The 21,906-nt window shown below is 38.6% G+C and overlaps 1 protein-coding gene across 5 annotated transcripts in view; it reads right to left on the bottom strand.

Annotated features, from left to right (window-relative positions):
- Window positions 1–21,906, bottom strand: part of ERC2 (ELKS/RAB6-interacting/CAST family member 2) — an 840,807-nt gene that overhangs the window by 356,526 nt on the left and 462,375 nt on the right. The window lies entirely within an intron of this gene.

Raw genomic sequence — 21,906 nt, forward strand, 5'->3', positions numbered from 1 at the left:
AGTCACCAATAACATTTATACAAACCACTGAACTAACGTACATTACCAAAAGCCCTTTAACATGTGCTATTTCCATAAATACTTCCTACACCATTTAGTCTATGGAACTCATTATGGACCTGTGGTAGTAACTCTATAGTTCAGGCTCTAACAGCACTTCCATTATAAACTGATTTTGACACCACGCACAATTTTCACCAAAAACAGCTCCTTTCAGATTTACGTTTTATATGACAACTGGTGAGAACCTCTGATGAGTGTATGGAGCATGTGGAATAGGGGAAGAGCTAAGGTTCTTACATTTGAATATCTATTTTTTAATTAACGGAATATATTCTCAACCTCAGCTCCGTCTTACCAATTTTTGAGATTTCCCAATAAATATGAAATGCATTCATAGGGAATTGCTTACTGCAGGGATTAAAAAAAACCCACCCTACTTTAAAAAATAGCAATTTAGAAAAAAGTGTAGGCTGTGTTATAAAAGTGACACAATATTATTTAAAGAATAAAACTCAACCTCTGAAGAAAGGAAAATATATATTACACTTGCCTGGCAGCAGCAGGACCGTCTTGTGGGCGGATCATTACATTTACAGAACTGTTATGTCTATATGACATGGTCACTGTTAAAAAAGCACATTAACTCCAGCATGGCTTCCCCTTACCCATGGCATAGAAACTCAGCAAAGTTAATGAATGAGATAAGACTGGAGACGGCAGGTCAATCAGACTTGATGTCATCCACAGGTCCCAATTTTGCACGTGCGTGAACAGAGAATCAGGCTTCCAGTATATACAGGCTAAGTGCAATGGTCCTAACTTGGGGTTTTCTCTTTGAATATTTTGTCAAAGTAAAACCATTTTGTATTTGTTATATGCACTCTTATAAACACATGAGGAATAAAATACTTGAAAAGTAAGATTGGTCACTACAGTTATTTTGTTGCTCTTTTCTTTCTTTCTGCCTACTTGTAATCTGCTAAAAATATAGTAGCCACTGTAGTAATCACCACATCACTAACTACAGATTGTGGTATACTTTGGGGCATAATGTGAAGTTTTATAAAGAGTTTTATGTGAACAATAGGCAGTAGATTTCCCCAAGACCCTATGATTATATTTTTAGAGAAATTGTGACACGCTTCCTATTTTGTTTTCTTACCCACCCACTTCCCTCGCCAAAAAATTAAAATTATATACATTAACCAACAGCAGAGGAAAATATTAGATGCATTACTTCAGACTAGCCAGAAAGTGATAGGGGAGGGAGGCAACTGGAATATACCCAATCTGACTGCCTTTTTTTTTTTCTTCTGTGCTACCATGTTGTTGATACTATGGAAGTCATGCAAAAGTTTACTTTTGCTGGTGTACAGAAGAAGTCTGACAGAATTCAGCTATGGTCATATAATGAGCCTGTCTACAGAGAAAATAAGATGTTTTCCCCAAGTTCATTTTTAATTACTGCTTGTCTCTATGTTGTTATCTAAATCCAACTACTATGCAATCAGCACATATGAATCATACACTCTTTTTTTCAAGTTGAGCAGATATTGTGTTGCTTGTCTCCCACATAACAGCTTTGTGAAGCAGAATGAACACTATTATATGAATCAAACAATAGTAATCAGACTCAAACATTATTTGAAAACTTATATAGTACTTAACCCCTTTACCATAAGTACTGTGCAGCCATTCTCTATTGACATTCCATTGAAGTTGATGGAATATTAGAATGTGCCTGGTACATTCAACTAGGATATACCTAGAATTGTCCGGTTATACTGAAAGGACACTTGATACGGATTTAATCAGGATGCAACTTTATTATTAGATATCTGGGACTACCTGGCAGATAAAAGTGTACAGTACAGGCAACTTCATGTTCATTCAATCCACACTGCTACTCTTCCTCTGGCAAGACCAGAAACGTCCCTCCTGCTTAAGGTGCTGTGCGGTCATTAGCAACAACAATAAATTGGTTAATACCTTTCAATATCTTTCCACTCTGCATCTCAAAGAGTAAAACCGATGAAATATAGGTATAAATGAAACAACAAAGAGAAATTATATAAGTCCTGCGACTAGTTCTCTGTAGGCGCAGAGTTACACTGATGCAGAGCCCCTTGCATGGTGAGGACTTTACATTTCTTCGAAAATAGCTATTACTGCCTTTCCACAGTGACTATCTCCTAGAAAAGTTACACTTGGGAAAATACATATTGAAAAATAGAGAAGATCTGCACTGTGACCTACAGAAAAAAAGAAGTGAAAAAAAGGAAAACTAAGGATGAACACAAGCAAGTGGGGGGTACTTGCAATAATTTATATTTTTGATCATATGTCAATATGTTACCATAAAAATACAAATAGGGTTTAATTTTCTACATATTCATATACAAAGGAACATACTTTGTCCCACAAGAAGTCTAACTATATATAAAACTTAACTTAATATTTTCTTGTTTTAATAGGATTATTCCAAAATCTCATCCTTAAATTTCTTCAAGCCCTGAATGCAGTTTTAGGTACTCAATTCACATTACTAATAAGTGCCATATAATTAAGTCCCCAATCTATTACTTAAAGTCAGTTGCATCTGTTAACAGTAACATCTATAAGGATCCAGCCCTACAAACTGATTCAAATGCATGGACCCATATTTCACAACAGTGACATCTATGTCAATGGCACTCTGGAGGTGTGGACCTGTATGAAGTACAAGACCCTAAACTGGAACAACAGCATCACATCTAAAGTTTTAAAATTTACTTTTTCCTTCTTCTGAAGCATTAGCCAGATTTGTCCTACTGTGTATTGATAGACACCACAGCTCACATCAAGTTTCCCATCAATCAAATCATTTGAGAATATTTTTAAAGCATGTAAAGCAATCATTATCTTCCAACTATTAATGTGCTGACATTTTTATTTATTTTTTACTTTATTTTAGAGAATAAAAAAGTCAAGTATATTTGTAAAAATATCTACACATAGAAGTGATGAGATTTTAAAGGTAGAGAGAATTTTTTTTAAAAAGGTGAATAAAAACAACTGTTTAAGACCACAAATCATTAGCATGTGTAGACTCAAAAGCTATACATGCATTTACATTTTAACACAATATTTGCAAATCAGTTCCTCCTTCACTTTTCTGCCAAAACTTAAGTTCAGTGTTCTGTTTCCCCACCTACTTATCTCACTAATACATAAAGCAGCACCAGGATTTGATTGGCAGGCAGGCTAGTATCAGAGACGTGTTGGACTGGACGGGACCTTCAGAGGTCTTCTAGTCCAGACCTCCACAGGTCTTCTAGCCCTGCACTCAAGGCAGAACTAAGTATTATCTAAACCATCCCGGGCAAGTGTTTGTCTAACTTGCTCTTAAAAATCTCCAATGACATAGATTCCACAACCTTCCTAGACAATTTATTTCAGTGCTTAACTACCCTCATAGTTTGGAATTTTATTCCTAATGTTCAACCTAAATCTCCCTTGCTGCAATTTAATCGCATTGTTTCTTGTCCTATCCTCATAGGCTAAGGAGAACAATTTTTCTCCCTCCTCCTTGTAACAGCCATTTATGTATTTGAAAATTGTTATCACATCAGGTCACTGCCCCTACATATACATTGAATATACACATTCACATTATATTATAATGTACAGTATCAGACAACTTTAACTATAGGCAATGTTGCCAGCTATACCTGTAATATATTTACAGTTCTAGAAAGGGAGAAAGATCAACCATAAGCCCATATCCTAACAAGAGAACCTAGTCACATCCCTGACGGGTTAACATGGTAAAAGATTATGATATGGGAGAGAACTAATCTATCACCATTTAACCCTAGTATCAGGGCTGTGCAAAATCCACAGCATTTGGTTTTAAGCTGAATATCAGCTTTCTGAATTTTGCCAAATATCCCTTTCTTTTGCTGTTCCCATCCCCGCTGAGACGAAGAAAGGGAGCATTGGGGATTTTTTTTTCTTCTCTCTTCCCAGAAGGTAGAAAAGTGACAAAAGATTGCTGTACTCTAGTCCCAGTGGAGGAGAAGTGAGACCAGCAATAATACTATCCTGTCCCTCACAGGAGTTCTTCAGTTTCTCTATTGTCCATGGAAGGTAGCTGAGGGATCAGTTTATAGTTGGTCAAATAGTGGCTTTATGCGTTTTTCACATACCTCTACAAAGTATAAGAGAAAGTTTGCACTGAAGGACATATCAATATTCCTAACTTCCTTAATCCGGCCTTTAGAGTGGATCCACTTTCCTTCCATAGTGAAGTGTCTATTCTCATAGACTCATAGACTTTAAGGTCAGAAGGGACCATTATGATCATCTAGTCTGACCTCCTGTACAATGCAGGTCACAGAATCTCACCCACCCACTCCTGTAGCAAACCCCTAACCTATGCCTGAGTTATTGAAGTCCTCAAATTGTGGTTTGAAGACCTCAAGCTGCAGAGAATCCTCCAACAAGTGACCCGTACCCATGCTCCAGAGGAAGGCGAAAAACCTCCAGGGACTCTGCCAATCTGCCCTGGAGAAAAATTCCTTCTCAACCCCAAATATGGCCATCAGTTAAACCCTGATCATATGGGCAAGACTCACCAGCCAGCACCCAGGAAGTAGTAACTCAGATCCCACTCCATCTAACATCTCATCATAGAACATTGGGCATACTTACCTGCTAATAATCAAAGATCAATTGTCAAATTAATTGCCAAAATTAGGCTATCCCATCATATCATCTCCTCCATAAACTTATCAAGCTTAGTCTTGAAGTCAGATATGTCTTTTGCCCCCACTACTCCCCTTGGAAGGCTGTTCCAGAACTTCACTCCTCTAATGGTTAGAAACCATCTAATTTCAAGTCTAAACTTCCTAGTGTCCAGTTTATATCCATTTGTTCTTGTGTCCACATCGGTACTAAGCTTAAATAATTCCTCTCCCTCCCTAATATTTATCCCTCTGATATATTTATAAAGAGCAAGCATATTCCCCCTCAACCTCCTTTTGGTTAGGCTAAACAAGCCAAGCTCTTTCAGTCTCCTTTCAAAAGATAGGTTTTCCATTCCTCGGATCATCCTAGTAGCCCTTCTCTGTACCTGTTCCAGTCCTGCCAGTCCATCTATGTACAGTGATAGAATATTCTACATACAAAATCACAAGAAGAATTTCTCTCAAAGTCACTATTTCTCATCAGTAATCTAATCCAAAATTCAAGCAGTATTGTATTTTAATTATCTGCTGATGGCAAGTAATGATAATCTTATTCTTCTAATTACCCTTATTATGGGTTTTTTTTACCCTTATCTCTAGTCTACCTCACATCTCTTCATAATTACTGCCTTATAGTGACACCTATTGGAAAAGTTTGAACTAGTAACATCCAGAAGCTCTGTCATAGCTGTTGGCTAGATGTTGTAATTACTAAGCAAAGGTTTATTTAATCTCAACCACTGGAAGAATTTATTTTGGGGATCTCATAGAATTTTGGGCTCAGTTTCTTAAGATGAAAACCTGAACATCCCAAATCCATTACTAGCACCTTTTTAAAATTTCATCAGTTTCCTTAGTATAATAATATAATAAATGAGCTATTAAAAACAGTACATTTTTTCAACCCAACAAGCTTAACCAAATGTCAGCATTTTGAGGATCTCACTTCGACTAAATACGTTTATTCTCAATGTCTGAACTGAAGTTCATCATTTCTGGATGGCAGAAAAACAACAAGCCAAGCTACTGTGCACATAACTCTCATTCTTAGTTTTCAATATATTTTAAACAATCCTCTCTCCCTCCAAGTCCAGTTAACACAGTTTCACACCGAGACACGAAAAGAAAGAGAAGTGAATGTGCAAAAAATATACATCTAAGTAACAGATTCTGTTAAACTAAACAGGGTTAGAGTTCAAATGAATGACAGTTTGTTAAAAATGCCCTTGGGTATTCTTAATTCCAGATTGGATTTGGCTCAATGCAACTCATGCTAACATAATACAGCTCCAGTGAGTGGGAAAAAGGAGGGAGGAAAAGAGGAATCACATGTTTTTACAGTTCAAGTAGGACATATTTCTGCGAGATGACGAAGAACTGGCAATCTTCCAACAATCAGGACTAATATTATTAGTAATATTATCTTAAAAGGTTTGGCACTTCATTTTAACAACAATAGTGATAAATACATGAGTTTTGGATTTCCCTTACTGATTTTTTTTCACATACCAGTATGCACAGCGATCATACTAATTTAAAATGTAATATTTTGTTAGCCTATTTAGACCATTTATGAATTTTACATACTAAAATACATGTTGCAATATTGCACTACTGCTCATGTACAATTATCTTAGTTACTACTGTTATCTAAATACAACAATATTAGAACTAGCGAGAAGAGGTTATCAAGAAAGCTACAAAAAATAACAGATCTTCTGTTGTATTTGTTCAACTGAGAATCAACTAGTTTAGAATAACAGAATCATTGATTATTAGGGTTGGAAGGGACCTCAAGAGATCATCTTGTCCACCCCCTGTTCAAAGCAGGACCAATCCCCAAATCCCTAAATGGCCCCCTCAGGGATTGAACTCACAATGCTGGGTTTAGCAGGCCAATGCTCAATCCACTGAGCTATCCCTCCCCCCATGTTGTTTCAGGTTTCTTGGAAAGTTATTTTTCTTCACATCAACTGGGAGCAGTTCTCATTCTTTTGAGTTCAAACTATACGCTGTGTAGACATCAATAATTTGCAGTTCTGTGCATATGGAATTGATAGGAGCTAGACAGACCCTTCCAGTGTAAAAACATGGGACTGGCCAAGGGGAAAGATTCCATAAGGTTCTTGCATGTAGCAACTACCAAATGGTTCTAACTTTGGGTTGGGACGGCAAAGTCTGACCCCCTGCAGAGCCAGGCCCACAACAAATCACACAGCTGGGGGAGGAGTGGGAGGCCAGGGCTTTTCACACACAGAGGCCTCTCATAGTGTAGCCCTGATGGGAATTCCCTCTGACCACAGCTGTCCCCAGAGTCTCACTTAAATGAGGGTTTCCCTACCCCAGGGAGCAGATGCAGGCAAGATAATACAGACCCAGCCCTAAACTCTACAGGACCTATGAGGGAACACTGTTACCATTCAACTTCTTTCCACCCAACAGAGGACTGCATGCCCTTTGTCCACAGCCCATCTGGGTCCCTCCACCTTCCTCTTGAAAGGCTCCCAAACCAAGAAGAATCATTCCCAAGGTTTTGGGAAGGTGCTGGTGGATATGGTGCTGTGGAAGTGGCTGACCCTGACCCTTTCTGCATGGAGGGGTGTGATCCACATACAAACAGTCCCCCCTGACATCTGGAAATGGGGAAAAGATAAGTGGATGATCAGGCTCTAGAAATGTAATACATAGGCACTGGAATAAACTATGTGAACAATTTAACAAAAAATTAAAAATATGCTACTTAGATTCCAGGACTGTAGTTAATGTTCATTCTGGGTCATTCAATAATGGTATAACCAATATAAGGGACTAGGAAATTACACCCAAGAAATATAAACCAGCACAGTATTGTATCCATTTTTAGTAAACATATACTGTATAATTTAAATCTACTTTAATGTAAATTAGCAACAGCATTTAAAATGTCACCCCAATTTGGTTGGTTATCTTTTCAATAAGAAGGCAGTAATAATTGTCAAAGAGATGTCATACCACTGACAGCAAGTGCTGAAAAGAAGGTCCATTATTTCAACCATATAATTATTGCTTCATCATGAGTGAATTAGGCTTTTTAAAAAAGTGTTTTACTGCTTATGACATGTACTAGACTGACATCTCAAGTAGCTGAAGCCTATTTAACAACAAAAGAAAAGCAAGACAGGTACCAGCACAAGTTTTCCCACATGACCCTGCCAGGACCATTACTAAGGATGAGAGGTAGTTCAGTCTCCCTGATATTCACATATTGGTCTCTCAGTTGAGTTTATCAACAAAGATGCCAGTTACTGCCAGTTAGGCCTTTATGATGGGGATGCCTGTCATCCCTATGTAAAAGTCCTGTAGAATTTAATTAAAAAGTATGACTTTCTTTTAGGCATTTTAACAATTTGAAAGAAAATTATAGCCCTCCTAAAGAATCACATAGGATGATTAACAAAACAGAGATGATATAATTCTCCATTAAACTTTATAATAGACTAATTTCCATAGAACCTTATTCATTTACTATGCATTAAATTCTAGAGACTTGTCCATAAAGGTTCTGGAAACTGGACTTAGCCCAGTTCTGGAAAATGGACTGAGTTCACTTCATGTAGGCAACAGATCATTCATCAGATGAGAATTTTATTTTTAACCCCATTAGTGAATTAAAAAAACAGAAACACAATACTGTGTCCACAATACATTATCCACTGTTACACTGAATGTGATAATTTTGCCTAGAAATGATACTGATTTTCAGTGCTGTATTGTGTCCAAATATCCAAACTTAATGAATAGTTTTGGAAATAGTGGATTGAATTGGTTAAAAACAAAAAAATCACTCTAAACAGGCTCATTATTTAGGAGAAAATATTGGGTACAATGTATCATCTAAATGGAATTTAAAGCTATTCTCTCCCAGAATTAAATATTGTACAGTGTTCTTTAGCTCCCTCCGACAGCTCTCTGTCTCCCAAAACACATTCTGCATAGGTGCAGAAATCACTCCCACCCAAGTCACACAACTCAGAGGTTTCCCCAACTGCTGTCTCAGGGCTGGAGTATTCTGCACAGACCCTGCCTCCCATCTTGCGAGAGACATCTGGTTTATGGACCAATATAGTGGCAGATCCACCAGTTCAAACATCTCACCACTCTCAAGTCTCAACTGTGCAGAAGGGTGCAATGAGCCATTGTGGAGCTGGACTTTGTGATGCGAACTCCCAAAATTTTGCTCTTCTTGCAAAATTGAAATGCAGAGGAAGAGTGACAGAATCCTCTGCATGCAGAGTGGATTTGCTCCTAAAGAGAAATTACTACAACAGCAGTGGATTCCAGCTATGAAATTTGGTAGCCTAGACGAGAGCCTGATTCTGATCTTTCTGGCACCAGTAAAAACAAACAGGAAGAATAGTTTTGAATTCAGTAAAGTTATATTAGAATAAAACTTAATTTTAACATAGTTTTAAATATCAGAATCAAGCCCCAAATATTTCTTTATGGTTACAGCCTACCAGTTGAAGGCTGCTCACATTGATGTCACTGATTTCTTCAGGCTGGAGGAATATAAGCAATTTTTTTGTCAAACACTTTTAATAATTTGGAGAAGAATCTTTTTGTTGCTGCTGAAGAACACATGGCAAATTAAGATGTATTCTCATTATGCACTTCTGAGTTCAGATTCCTTTTGTTACTTTAAACATGAAACTGTTAAAAGCCCAGCATAAATAAGTATAACAGAAACATACTTTTATTGGTTTGCAAGTCATTCTGATTATACACTGTATTTTTAAAAACATAATTAGCTACAGCATCAGAACATTGTTTTCTAGATAGAAAAGAAACCTGATCTGAAAATATCATCATGTAATGTTAAAGACTGAGATAAAACCTGCCCTCATTGTACACATGCAACTCTATTCCCTGCTGAGGTTGCTGAGGTGTAACTGAGGACAGGGTTTTGCCAGGAATGCCTGCACTTTTACATTTAAGAGGTATATACATTTACCTCCTGAGGCAGTATGTTTAATGACAAGAGAACAGGATTAGAAGTCAAGAGATCTGTATTGTATTTCCAACCCTATAATTAAGGGCTTGCTACAAGGGAAAATTGAATAACTATAACACTGCAATTATAACACTATAGTTATAACAAGATAATTTCTCATCTGGATACTCGAGTGATTGGACATCTAACATGGTGAATGTCAGTGAAAATGAAATAGGAACAGAGGCTAAAATGGGGGGGGGAGTTAAAAATTACTTAGACAAGTCAGATGTCTTCATGTCACCAGGGCCTGATGAAATACATTCTACAATACTCAAGGAGCTGACTGAGAAGATATCTGTGCCATCAGTGATTCACTTTGAAAAGTCATGGAAGATAGGAGAGATTCCAGAAGACTGGAAAAGGGAAAATATAGTGCCAATATATAAAAAAGGAAACTGAGGACAACCTGGGGAATTACAGACCAGTCATCTTTATTTGAGTACCCAGAAAGATAATGGAGCAAATAATTAACCGATCAATTTGCAACCACCTAGAAGATAGTAAGGTGATAAGTAAACGGTCAGCATGAATTCATCAGGAACAAATTGTGTCAATCCAACCTAATAGATTTCTTTGATAGGGTAACAAGCCTTGTAGATAGGGCGGAAGCAGTAGATGTGGTATATCTTGACTTTAGTAAGGCTTTTGATACCATCTTGAATGACCTCATACATAAAAACTAGGGAAATACAACCTAGATGGATCTACTAAAAGGTGGGTGCATAACTGATTGGAAAACCATTCCAGAGAATAGTTATCAGTGGTTCATAGTCAAGCTGGAAGGGCATATCAAGTGGGGAGCTACAGAGATGAGTTCTGGGTCTGGTTCTGTTCAATATCTTCATTGATAATTTAGAAAATGGCATAGAAACTACACTTATAAAGTTTGCGGATTATACCAATTTGGGAGGGGTTGACAAGTGCTTTGGAGGATAGGATTAAAATTCAAAATGATCTGGACAAAGTGGAGAAATGGTCTGCAGTAAATTAGATAAAATTCAATAAGGACAAATGCAAAGTACTCCACTTAGGAAGGAACAATCAGCTGCACACATACAAAATGGGAAATGATTGCCTAAGAAGGAGTACTGCAGAAAAGAATCTGGCGGTCATAGTGGATCATAAACTAAATACCAGTAAACAGTGTAACACTGTTGCAAAAAAGCAAACATCATTCTGTGATTTATTAGCAGAAATGTTGTAAGCAAGGAATAAGAAATAATTCTTCCCCTCTACTTTTAAGCTGTTTAGACCTCAATTGGAGTAATGTGTCCAGTTCTGGGCGCCACATTTCAGGAAAGATGTGGACAAATTGCAGAAAGTCCAGAGAAGAGCAACAAAAATGATTGAAGATCTAGAAAACATGACTTTTGAGGGAAGATGGGGAAAAAATGGGTTTCTTTAGTCTGGCGAGGAGAAAAGAAGACTGAGGGAGGACACGATAACAATTTTCAAGTACATTAGAAGTTGTTACCAGGAGGAGGGAGTAAAGTTGTTTTCCTTAACCTATGAGGATAAGAGGAAGAGGATGAGGATGAGGATAAGAAGCAATGGGCTTAAACTGCAGGAATGACGGTTTAGGTGAACATTAGGAAAAACCTCCTAACCATCAGGGTAGTTGTGCACTGGAATAAATTGCTTAGGGACATTGTGGAATCTCCTTCATCGGAGACTTTAAGAGCAGATTAGACAGACAGCTGCCAAGGGTGGTCTAGGTAATATTTTGTCCTGCCATGAGTGCAGAGAACTGGACTAGACAACCTCTCAAGGACCCTTCCAGTCCTACATCTCTATAATTCTATGATTCCTATACACGAGTGTCTTTTTCTTTTTAAGTTTATATCACTTTGAAAATGATATAAGCCAAGGAACTCTTATTCTGGAATAAAAGTCTTCATATGGGGACAATTGTACCTCCATAGTTACGTTCATAATTTTCACGATGTCAACAAGTCCTAACTTACCGGAGGCCCAACCCAACACCCAACAAAGTTAATATGATCTGTCCACTCACTGTAATGGATGCAGATCAGCACCTTTGACAGGCTGTGGGTATCTCAAGTTGATTACCAAAAATCAGTGGACACTTTGGAAAACTTTGATCTTAACATTATTATGCCTCAATTTTAAATTTGCAAAATAGGTATTAACATTGTCCTTGCTCATATTTTTAAAGTGCATTAATATTCTCTAATGCTACTATAGGCCCTATTGCCCCAATTTAAAGATATACTTAAATGCTGTCCTGGTAAGGATGCTTTCCTGAATTGGGGCTCATGTATTTGCAACATATTATATTTACATAAAAGTATTTGCCTATAATGTCACTTCTCCTTTTTAAAAAAGTATGTTATATGAATTGTTTGAATTAATTTGAAAAGTAATTCTTTCCTTAATCAATCTTACTGCATTTTCTCTCATTTGAACATGTTCACGATAGCTGTAATGAGGTAGGAAAAAGATAATGGACCATATCCTGCTCTAAGTTACACTAGTTTGACATCATGTAACTCCAATTATACAAGCAGTATTAAATCTGATTTACACTGGTATAAGCGAGAGCAGAATTAGACCTGATATATGTATGTTCACAAATCATACAATCTAGCCTAATATTTCTGAAATTATTTAAAATATATATTATAGTAACTATATCTGCTATCAAATGTATGTATATTTCAATAGATACGGTATCCTGTAGGGTAACTGAATGTATCTAGATGAGAACTCTTTTAGACTGAAAACAATTAGGCTGTGTGATTTTTGTGCTGAGTCTCTTTGATAAACCGTGCAAGTAGAGCAGAGCAACTCTTTGGCTGGTGTTAAAGTACAGCGCTGTCAGTCTGGCCTCTCTGGTTAATGTCAATAGCACTGCATATAAAAGGTGACTAAAATGTGTACAAATGTTGATCTTTGGAGAAGGCATGCCTAGAATCATACACACATCTACTATTTCATCCACCAGGTCAACTTCAGGGAGAGGGGGCAAATTAAGAGTTTTCTTGCCAAAAGCTGATTCTTTGCACACTTGTTAGGTTATTCTACACAAAGCTACTTCCCCTGCTGCATTTAATCCACAATCCTAATATATTATTAAACTTAGAAATGCTTCTCTCATAGAATAGTTTCAAAAGCAGCAAGGAATGCATGTGTAATATGTTATTGCAAATGAGTGGTTTACGTAAATAAAGTAGTTTTGTACTTGCATTATGTGTTTAAACTTGTGCAATGTGAATACTTTGATGACATGAAAGTACCTGAATAGATTGACATAGGAAATTTTAAAGTAATGTAGCGTGACCCAAGAACCCCTTAATGCCAGATGCTAAGAGGGTTACAGGAATGTCCTGATTCTGGTATGTACATTCTGGCTCACCAGAAAATACCATGTGAGGTCATAACTTAAAGCTGAAGTCACATTGGTCATTAATATTGTTGTGAGATATAAGTATGGATACTATGTACAGAGTTAAATATATATATTGAAAATATGTTCTGAGAGTCTGTATCAAGGTATGAGTTACTAGAAGAAGTGAAGAAACAGGTCTTCTGTCAGACAAGAGATGTTTATTCACCTCTCTGTACAGATGCCCCCCAACTTATGCAATCGCTCTGTTCCGGAAAGCCTTGTGTAACTCCAATTTTGTGTAAGTCGGAAATGTTTACCCATACGTTATGCAAATATTTCCGCAACACGAAAATCCTATTTCTGACTTATGGAACTTTTTCTGTAAGTGCAAATTTGCATAAGTCGGGTCTTGTGTAACCTGGGGACCATCTGTACTGTAAGGTAACACTATGGATGTCCATTTACATACAAAGTTATGGCAGAGTTGTGAAGTCAATAGGCATGAGTACAAAGGGATAATAAGCTGTAGGTGATTAATACTGTGTCTAGGTACAGACAATGAATTTGGGGGAGTAAGTATACTCGCTATCATTTGAATCTTTGGTAATAAACTTATCCTTGTTTTCACTATAAATATATCTAAATGCTATGATATTAAGCAAGGTGCTAATCCGGAGCTGATTCATACAGGCTGGTGTGTATACTGTTCCTTTGGGGACAGCAGACGCAGTATTTTTGTGAGGGTTCAGTGGATACAGGTCTGGACACTAAAGCAGAACTCTTCAGAGGAACTTGGAGATTAGGGTGAACCTATTGTTAACCTGCAAGGCAAAGTAAGGGCTGGCATATCCCAGAGGAGAGTGGTTGAATGGCTAACAGGCTGGTGGAGTCAGGGAGCTGACATCCCACTGAGCACAAACAAGTTTCCCTCTCACTGGTGGCAAGGGGTAACAAAGTGACTTAGTCCTGAGTACCCTGAGGACCATCGTACATAAGTTTTACTTTGTAGTATTCTTACAGATTAAAGATACTATTATGGTAGCAAGAGATTAAAACAATCCATGCAATTGGTAATACAGTATAGCTTCTACAGAAAGGAAGTTTGATACCCCATTTAATAATGTGGCTTTTAAAGTAAAGGTCATCTGAATACTGAACACTCAGAGAAGTCTAGGTCTGCATTCTTTTTTAACGTAAATAATCTCTCTTCCTCAGTTTACTTTATTCTATAGCATTTTTGTGATATACATATTCATGTATTAGTTTGTAACTATGGCAGATCTACAAAAATTCCAATAAGTCACAAACATAATGCATGCTAAAAAAGCCCACATTGCTACTGTACATAATGCACATCTCCATAACAAATAATTTTAAATGTATTTATGCTTTTGTTATAGGTCAAAGAGTAAAGTTCTTATTTGGATACATCATTTGTAAACAGCCTTTATTAAAAAAAGAATTATTTGCTGCTATGCAAAGCAATTCATATTCTAAGTAGTGTTTTATGGAATTCCATTTACAGTCATATGTAAAGTACAGCAGAACACATGGGAGAGAACTGCAAACTGTTCCCCAAACTTAGGGCTGGTCTACACTAGGGGGGGAATCGATCTAAGATACGCAACTTCAGCTACGTAAATAGCGTAGCTGAAGTCGAAGTATCTTAAATCAATTTACCTCTCGTCCTCGCGGCGCAGGATCAACGTCTGCGGCTCCCCCTGTCAACTCCACTACCGCCGCTCGCGCTGCTGGAGTTCCGGTGTCGACGGGAGCGCCCTCGGGGATCGATATATCGTGTCTAGATGAGAAGCAATATATCAATCCCCGAGAAATTGATCGTTACCCGCCGATACAGCAGGTAGTCTAGACGTACCCTTTTTGTACGATACATGGCAACACACAGAGGGTGAAAATCATCCAGTGCAGAGGGTGACAAACATCCAGTGCAGAGGACCCATGCATCAGGCTTGTGTATGCAGCTCTGCAGTTTGGACTACAGGGGAATTGCATGCACTAGCAAGCTGTACTACAGCTATGAACTAAAAGTTACCTATTTTGTATTAACACAATCTTGTTTGAAAGAATACTACGTTAATATGAACGAGGTATCTTTTAGTTCGCTCTAGCATCCACGTGGGGCAGTTAGAGCATAGCATGCTAGTAAGCACAATTCACACCCACATAGTCCAAATTATGGGGGTGTGCAGACATAGCCTCAGACTCTTAAAAGATAGGTTTACATGTTTCCTTCTTTCTCTGATATTTTTCTTGCCAATCAGATCATGCTAAATAGTGAAAGGTCCTGTAGAGGATACTTTGTTTTTTTTTAATTATAATCATTTTAAAAATAGGACTGTGCAGCAGCTCAGGGTGGGCCACTGCTGGCAGAGACCATCCAGCAGTAGTCAACACTAGAGCTAGGCAAGAAATGGTTTTCTAATCCAACAAACATTTTTGAGATTTCACACATTTTTCCTGTTCTGCATCAGGAGAGAACTGAGGCCTTTTGGTGTTTTTTTTTCACAAAAACAAAGAGACTACCCCAGAATAGCCAATAACCCGGTGGTTAGAGCACTCACCTAAAATGTGAAAGACCCAGGTTAAAGTCCTTGCTCTATCTGATTCGTAACAGGGACTTGAACTTAGGTCTCTCACATTCTATCTGAGTGCCCTCACCACCTGGCTAGTGTGGGGTGATGCCCCTCAAGTTCTGCTGGTGGAGCTATTCGACTCTACATAAATAATTAAATAGGCATTGAGGCAGAAAAACTGTATAGACTGGCCACTGGAGCACTCACCTGGCATGTGGGAGACCCTAGGTTCGAGTCCCTCACTCTAATACCTGCTCTAGATCTGAGAAATCTTTCCAGTCAGAAGTTTTGTCCAACCTATCCCTAACCAACAAAAAAATCTGTTTCAGTGAATAGTCATTTTCTGACAAAAAAATTTTTTTTGAAATTTCCTGACCAGCTCTAGTCAAGACTGAGGAACTTGAGAGCCTTGCCAGTTTAAGTCAGAATAACAAAATATCTGCCAATAAACCTCTATCATCAGGACAGAAGATCCTGAGGAGTGAAGATCATGGAAGAGCACATGACTCAGCAAAATTATCATCCCCGGAATGTGACTTCAGGAATTCCACCATGAAAGTAACTTACAATCAATATGCAAAATTCTATGACTGCTGAGTAAAAATCTGGTTCACATATGAGCTCCCACTTAGTAAAATTATTCCCATATCTATATATGCAGTAATAACCCTGCTGGATGAAATGGTCAGGCTACATGCAGTGATGAACTCCCGAAATCCTAAGAACCGGTTCCCTACCGGGTTCTCGGTAGCACTTCAGCGGCGGGGGGGATCTTCACTCGCTCCGGGTTTTCGGTGGCAGGTCCTTCACCCAGAGCAAGTGAAGACACCACCACCACCCCGCGCCACTGAAGTGCCGCCAAAGACCCAGTAGGGAACTGCGCAGTGAGTACAGTACAAGCCCCACCTCCACCCATCCGACCCCAACCCACATCCTGCCCCCGACTGCTCCCCTCAGAACCTGCAAGTTTCTCCTTCCCCCTCCTCCCTACCAGGGTCCTTTAAATAGCCGCCGGAGCCCTGGAGTAGTAGCGGGGCTCTGATGGCTATTTAAAGGGCCAGGGCAGTAGAAGCAGGGGAGCCCCAGACTTTTTAAATAGCCCCCAAAGCCCTGCAGCCCTACCCCAGGGCTCCAGCAGTCGGACTCTGGAGGCAATTTAAAGGGCCTGGGGCTCCAGCCCCTGCTGGAAGCCCCAAGCACTTTAAATTGCACCCCCCCCAGGAAGTCGGGCCTCCCCACCCTTTTTGCAACCGGTTCTACACCAGCTTCTAAATTTAACAACTGGTTCGTGTGAACCGGCTCCAGCTCACTACTGGCTACATCCCTTCAATAAAATGGAAAACAGTTCCCTGAAGGGGAAAGAAATGGTGCTGAGGGAGCAGCATATCTGGAAGTGGGATTGAACTCAGCAGCAGTCAGGATACGAAAAGGTAGTCTCAGGAGTCAGGAAATACTCTATGTGCAAGACGGAACCAGATCTGAGTGAATGCATAGCCTATTCTCCCTGGAACTAAGGCAGCAGGCAGTTAGCAAGGACTGAGAGGGAAGTATGAGACATTGCTATGTTCCTGCATAAAGGAGACCCACAGACATAGTAACTCAGAGGGGAGCATTTTGGCAGAGACTGAGAACCTTGCACAGCCAAGGAACGCGCAGCTTTGCACAGATAGAAAGCATGTGCATAATGGCACATAGAGCATGCAACATTACAGAGCAACATTGCAGTGAAGAAGAGCGGGAGGGTGGGCAGAATTACACATACAAAACATGCAGAATTCAATGAACAAAGGGCAAAACTGCTGTCCCTCTTAGGTGTATCAGAGCCTCAGTTTCCTTTGCCTCTGCACCCCTTCTTCTGTACATACCACACAGCTGGTATTCCAAATTAAGATCTCCTCTCTAGGGTCTGATTTATGGATCATTTCAAGCAAACATTCTGTGTCACCCTTGCTTCTTGGCTCCCCCAGCTCCTTTCTGCCCCATCCTCAGGGCCTCATGGTCACCCCTAATATAAGGATTTGGACATTCTGCTAATCTTTTTGCTGGACTCCTGCCCGACCTCCTTGCAGCTCCTCACAGGATGTCATCTGACTCCCTAAACTACATTGCCCTTCACAGTGATGTGGTCCCTCCAGCCACGTGCTTTGCCGTCCCACCTGGGAGAATTACACAACCAACAAATCCATCGGATAAAGGAATGAGGGTTATAATAGGCATGCTGGAGTGGCATGCACATGCACAATAGAATGCACAACCTGTTATGTTTGTGGCGTAACAGAGAATTGCATCCAAGCAGTATCATTCTATAGGGGGAGGGGCTAAAACTATAGAAAATACATCATTCTTCATTAAATTCTGTAAGTTTTTATAGAATATTCATAGAACACTACTACATTTCTGTAGAATCCTTTTGGCTTCATTCTTATTTCATTCTATAGGACTCTCTCATAAGGGGTTATGATTAGCTTTTAGCTCTTAGTGGAACAATATTGAAAAACAACCACCATTTATACAGTGCTTTTCATCCTGAGGTTTCCGTACTGTATTTCAGATTTTGTATATAGAAATCACTCACCCACAACTGAAATGTAAAGTGTAAAAATGTAATAAGAAATGCCAAAAAGGAGTTTGAAGAACAGCTAGCCAAAAACTCAGAAGGTAATAACAAAATGTTTTTTAAGTACATCAGAAGCAGGAAGCCTGCTAAACAACCAGTAGGGCCCTTGGATGATCAAGATACAAAAGGAGCACTTAAAGACAATAAAGTGATTGTGGAGAAACTAAATGAATTATTTGCTTCAGTCTTCACAGATAAGGATGTTAGGGCGATTCCCAAACTTGAACTGTCCTTTGTAGGTGACAAATCTGAGGAATTGTCACAGATTGAAGTGTCACTAGAGGAGGTTTTGTAATTAATTGATAAACTTAACAATAACAAGTCACCGGGACCAGATGGCATTCACCCAAGAGTTCTGAAAGGAACATAGGAAAAAAATAACCCCAACTATACCTACAATATTATGGGGGCTAATTTAGCTACAACTAATCAGGAAAGAGATCTTAGAGTCATCATGGATGGTTCTCTCAAGACATCCATGCAGTGTGCAGCAGCAGTCAAAAAAGCAAACAGGATGTTAGGAATCATTAAGAAAGGGATAAAGAATAAGACAGAGAATATTTTATTGCCCTTATATAAATCCATGGTACGCCCACATCTTGAATACTGCATACAGATGTGGTCTCCTCATCTTAACAAAGATATACTGGCATTAGAAAAAGTTCAGAAAAAGGCAATTAAAATGATTAGGGGTTTGGAACAGGTCCCATATGAAGAGAGATTAAAGAGGCTAGGACTTCTCATCTTGGAAAAGAGGAGACTAAGGGGCGATACGATAAAGACATATAAAACAATGAGTGGTGTGGAGAAAGTGAATAAGGAAAAGTTATTTACTTGTTCCTGTAATATAAAAACTATGGGCCACCAAATGAAACTAATAGGCAGCAGGTTTAAAACAAATAAAAGGACATTCTTCTTCACACAGCGCACAGTCAACCTGTGGAACTCCTTGCCTGCTGAGGTTGTGAAGGCTAGGACTATAACAGGGTTTAAAAGAGAACTAGATAAATTCATGGAGGTTAAGTCCATATATGGCTATTTGCCAGGATGGGTAAGGAATGGTGTCCCTAGCCTCTGTTTGTCAGATGGTGGAGATGGATGGCAGAAGAGAGATCACTTGATCATTACCTGTTAGGTTCACTTCCTCTGGGGCACCTGGCATTGGCCACTGTCAATAGATAGGATATTGGGCTGATTGGACCTTTGGTCTGACCCAGTATGGCCATTCTCATGTTCATATGTTCTTAAATGGAACCTCTTTGGGTTGAACATGGTAAATATCTTCTTTAGCAATATTAAACAAGTTTTTATATGGGTAAGTGAAAAACAATTTCTACTATTGGAACTTAAAGGGAAATCAAAATATTAAGTCCTAGTCTGGACAAACTGAAATAAAATCCAGATACTCCATGAAATTCATGGAGACTTCATTAGGACAAGCATTTTCACATGGAAGGCATTCAGATACCATGGTGAGGGTGGCAGTCTGAAACCCTAAGATAGGCAGATTCATAACAGAAATTTTTAGATAGACGGAATACATTCAGCAAGGCAGAATTTGGTTAGGACACTGGCAATACCATTGCATATTGCTCAAAAAATCATGGAATCTTTAATCACCATGAATCAGCAGGATTGAAGTTTTACTACTCACTTGAGTTTTTCTTTCCTTTCCTTAAAGGGGGCACTGAAGCAGAAGGGCGTAAATAGGAAAAGTTTGAATCTACAAGATGAGATTATTTGGTCTGTTTCAAACAAAATATATAGACGTTTATTCAAACATGAGCAATTTAAAAGGACATCCGAATCTCACATAAGGATGCTTAAATTGGCACTGAAGTGTTTAAATACCCTTTTAGGTAATTAAATTCCAACTAGTTCACTCAATAGTGGATTTTGGACCTATTGTGCAAACAGTCCCAGCAGCAGCCTGAAAACAGCAGACCAAATCGCTATCCAAGCTTCCTCATCAGGCTCAGATGTATTTTCTTCTAATTGCTTATAAATATTATTTTTATCTCCCTTCCCCCAAACCCAAGAATTGATAGCAACCCTCAAAGATGACTATGTCCATGACAAGTTTCAGATTTTAAAACTTGAAAGTATAATTTCATATAAAGGGAAAAGTATATTTTCCATCATTCTCCCCCGTTACTCAAGCATAGCTGAAAAGATTTCATTCAAATCACACACACAAAAAAGAGAGTGTTAGCCTTTTGGAAGAAAAAAAGCACAGAAAATTTCATTTCAAAGGGTCAATGCTTTAAAAAAGTAGAAGCATGTGAAAATAGAGAGTCATATTATCAGTAATTGACTAGCAACCTTCAAGCCTTTGCTCCAGGAACAGAATGTCTCTGATGAACAGAGCACCAGCAATCTAGAAAATTCTTCACATCTTGGGATCTCCTACACAAGTTGGAGGTGCAGACCCAAGAGTGAGACTCTATTACATTTTCTTTTTGGAGGAACATTAATTCACCACAACAGAAAGTTCATGCACAAATATACATACTGGTCACCTTGTACATTAATACTTCCTTTGCTTTGTACTGTCATACAGGGTCCTTGCATGAACACCACACAGCCCAGTTCAGAAAACTCTATGCACAAGCTGGGACTGGACCTCAGGTGGAGCCAGTCAGTGAAAGAGGTTGAATTAGAACTCTTGGTGTCCTGGTTCCCAGGCAAGTGGCCTGTTCCATAAGCTAAGAGATGTTCTGGAAATAAAGTCTCTAGAGGTGGCTATACCTTTTGCTAGCTCCTATATCTTCCAGCACCCCAACTTCACTCCCTTTTCTCTTGAAACTGCTGAACAACAAATTATCCTGATTAAAAAAAACTGACCCTGGACTTAGATTCAATATCAATAAAGTTATAATAAGCTGAAAAATGACTATTACAATGGAAATGTTTATGTAACTTCAAAAATAGGCAACACTATTAGAAAACCCATATCATCTCATATGAACACAACTCTGGATATTTTTATTATTTATGACGATGATGATGACTACTACAAGAAGTAATGGCTAACTATTTTAAAGTATCAGCTCTCTCTACTTTTCAGGAAATATAGACAGAACATTTCTTAATGATGAAGCCTAAAAAATTCTTAGGCAGTGTCTACAATAAATAAAACACACATGTATTAACTGAACAATTTTAAAAATAAAAAAGAGTTTCCCATCCATCTCAAGGCAGTTGCTTCCTAAAAATGATTCTGTTAATGCTTAAATTATAAGTACTGTATCAGATGGGCTGTTTGGCCTGCAAATTAGCTCCAGTACATACTACATGCTACTTTAAATGAATTTTGTTGAGCAGCTGATATGCATTAGAAGCAAAATCTGCACAGCTATATTAACATGTTTTAAGGGATCTGACCTGCAAATGTTCAGTGGAGAACTGTAAAAACATATACTTTCATCCACAGAATGTAAATGAAAATAGAAACTATTAATCCTGGACCACAAGCTGAATGTACTTTCCCACCATTTAATGGCTTAGTTAGAAGAATGCCAAGGGTTGCTGAAATTAGGGATAGTGTGGGTATGTCTACATCTACAATTTTGCAAGGCTGGTTG

The sequence above is a fragment of the Gopherus evgoodei genome, chromosome 7, assembly GCF_007399415.2.
Source record: "Gopherus evgoodei ecotype Sinaloan lineage chromosome 7, rGopEvg1_v1.p, whole genome shotgun sequence".
Lineage (NCBI taxonomy): Eukaryota > Metazoa > Chordata > Testudines > Testudinidae > Gopherus > Gopherus evgoodei.